Source organism: Chrysochloris asiatica, unplaced genomic scaffold (genome assembly GCF_000296735.1).
Source record: "Chrysochloris asiatica unplaced genomic scaffold, ChrAsi1.0 scaffold00001, whole genome shotgun sequence".
NCBI lineage: Eukaryota > Metazoa > Chordata > Mammalia > Afrosoricida > Chrysochloridae > Chrysochloris > Chrysochloris asiatica.
Genome location: NW_006408519.1, coordinates 42,238,742 through 42,241,668, shown reverse-complemented (window position 1 = coordinate 42,241,668; position 2,927 = coordinate 42,238,742).

Genomic DNA, 2,927 nt, shown 5'->3' with positions numbered 1-2,927 from the left:
CTAAAATGGGACTACAAGGTATCCAGTGAAGGAGGATTCCTGAAGAGCCTTGGCAGTACAGAAGAATCAAAGCCTAACCACATCCAGACCTTCAGAGACGGGAAACCTTCCTCTCGAAAGGGCAAGCAGACCAGCCTGGAACACCCAGAAAACCAGAAGACACTTCTTGTAAGAAAGACCTACAAGAAAAACACAGAACACTAAGGGCAGTCCAACTGCTACCACAAGAACAAGTAGGCTGCTAGCCCAGGAGACATCAAGGCAAGTGGACGGGTCCTCTCAGCACAAATCCTCTCCCAAGACTAAGACGCAACGGAAATACACGCTCTGATTGGCCACCACGCATGTCACCCATAAAGAGAAGGGGCCTAAAAACACCAATGAAGCGGCGAACTAAGCCCTGCATAGTTCAGCAGACTACTGTGAACCCGGGTGGAGGTTGCCCAGCAGTGAGGTGGGACCAGGGGATTCATGGGCTCAGAGTCAGTGACACAGCTACAGAGGACTAGAGCGGAGAGTGAAGAGACCAGCTGATAAGAAGAGGGCAGACAGACACAAGAACACCCACACTTGCAGATGATACCCACTTGACCTGGCTTCAGTGACTGGATGGACAGAATTCAACCCAAGAAAGAAGGAAGAGGGGAAAAAAACCAAACAAACAAAGAAAAAAAAACTGGATGAACTGGACCTACACATATAACTGCAGTGGCCCAAAAGAGGAAACACTTACCGGCTACAAGAGTTATTCCCATCCCCTCCACACAAAGAATGGGAAGGGTTGGGCAACTTGAACATTGGCCACCCAAAATGGGGGGAGGGATACAAAGCTAAGAAAGTGACTGGCTTACATGCTTTCAAGAGGGAACCTAGATCCACAGGGCAGGGAGGATAGTGGAGTCTCCAGTGAATAGTACCCAACCTGTCTCGGAAGGGCTGATGAAAGGAAATGCGGAGGGGTCTCATGTGATGCAATGGAGAAAATTGTTACCAGGACTGATTTTGAGAACTAAAGCGTAAAGGTGCATATTTTATAGCAAAGAGGGGAGTGACTAATCTTTCAGTCTAGGAGCAGAGGGCCCTGGGACCATCAACGGAGAGGAGCAGAGAGCGGGACCCAACCCAGAGAAGCAGTGAGGCCTGAGCTGGAGACAGAGAGGATGACGTGAAGAGATGGAGTGCCTGAAGAGTTGAGACCCAGAGAGGGAAAGGGGCAGTGTGCTGAGGACAGTGGGGTGGGGGGCATGCAAGGTATACCCTTTCGCTGGGGGTTGATGCATGGGTGGGATGGTAACTAAGACAATGAAACGATGTACGATAGAATGAATGTAAAACTAATGTTTCCCCATGTAAAATATCACTCAATACACAATAAAACATTTATTTAAAAAAAAAAAAGAAAGTGTTGGGTCAGAAGGTGGCACAAGCCAGGGAGTGGCTATAGCCTATCTGGGATCCTCTCCTTCCAGCCAGGGGCCACTTGGTGGTTCCGGAAACCAGGAAGTGCTCACGCCGGCAGGCATATTAGAATGACGTCACACTGTTATGTAATTGGTGGGTCATATTCAGAAAGATGCCTTCTTTGTTCTGTAGTAGTGCTTAAGGACCTCCCCCACGTGAGAGGTAAGGAGAATGGACAGACAGAAGGAAGAATGGAGAAGAACAGAGGGAAAAGGAAAGAGAGATGAGGCAAAGTACAAGAAAGCTCTGAGAACTAGAAATGAGAGATGGGCAAGAGACCACCTAGACCCCTTCCCCTGCACTGACCACTGGTTTGTTGAATAAAGGAATGAGCATCTCCTTACTGCACCTCGGGTATTCTTTTGACTGCCTGATCCAGTAAATTTGTTGAGTTGGGGTCCTGAGAAACCCCTACTTCCCACTCATCCTGAAAAAAGCTATCCAACCCTCACATATGCATGTCGTGTCCAGTCGTTTGGTGGGAGTCACAAAGACAGTTGCTGGAAGGGCCGTACTGTGCAATACACAGAGCCACAGACACTAAGGAAATAATTTTTAGTAGAAAATTATCATCTGTCTAAGAGTGCATGACAGTTACTGATCATGTGACAAACATACTACATTTTCTCACGGACCTAAAGGAAGTTAGATGGGAAGGAGAGCCGGAAAGCCGGGCCAGGTGGGACGCGTTTACCACCAGCTTCTCGTCACTGAGTTCTTCTCAAGTGTTGGACCAAAATAATAATACGTTTTTCCTTTTTCCTTCATGTAAAATATGCATTTTCAGGAAAAGCCAGAAGTCAGTTGAGGTATAAGCATTGTACAGACTTTGAGTTAAAAGCTAGTAATTACAGTGAATTGTAGGTAGTGATTTAAAAAGGCCTTCACTGACTTGTGCATTTGTTGTGTGGGTTCTTCCTGGAACTAGCAGTGCGCTCCAGCTGAAGTTTCATTGTGCGGTCTGCTAGTTTGTTGTTCTCAAGTAATTAGAGGCTATTTGCTCAGTTTGTTACATTTCCCAGCAAATGTTAGTTCACGGATGTCATCTATAGTCCACGAAGACTCTAAATCCTGAAGATGAAAAGCCTTAAACTCTTTCAGAAGAATAGACAGAGAAATGTGTTGGAGCACTTCTAAATAGTGTTACCTCAACTCATCATCTTCTGGTGACAGCACTACATGGTACTGGTCAATATCCTTGTGATGCCGAGAAGGAAACAGAGACTCTGAAAGATCAGGTGACTTCCACAAGAACACACAATGGATGTGGCAGAACCAGCATCTAGAACTGGCTCTCAAGGATTCTAAAGCTCAAGGAGCCCAATGAGAGAACAGTAATATTAATCATCAACATCTATGATTGGGGACTTAGTATATATAGCATGACACCTGAAACTCCTCTTCTGCACTAGTGTCTTCTCCTCACCTCTTCAGCCTCAGCTGAGATGCCACATTTTGGGGAAGAG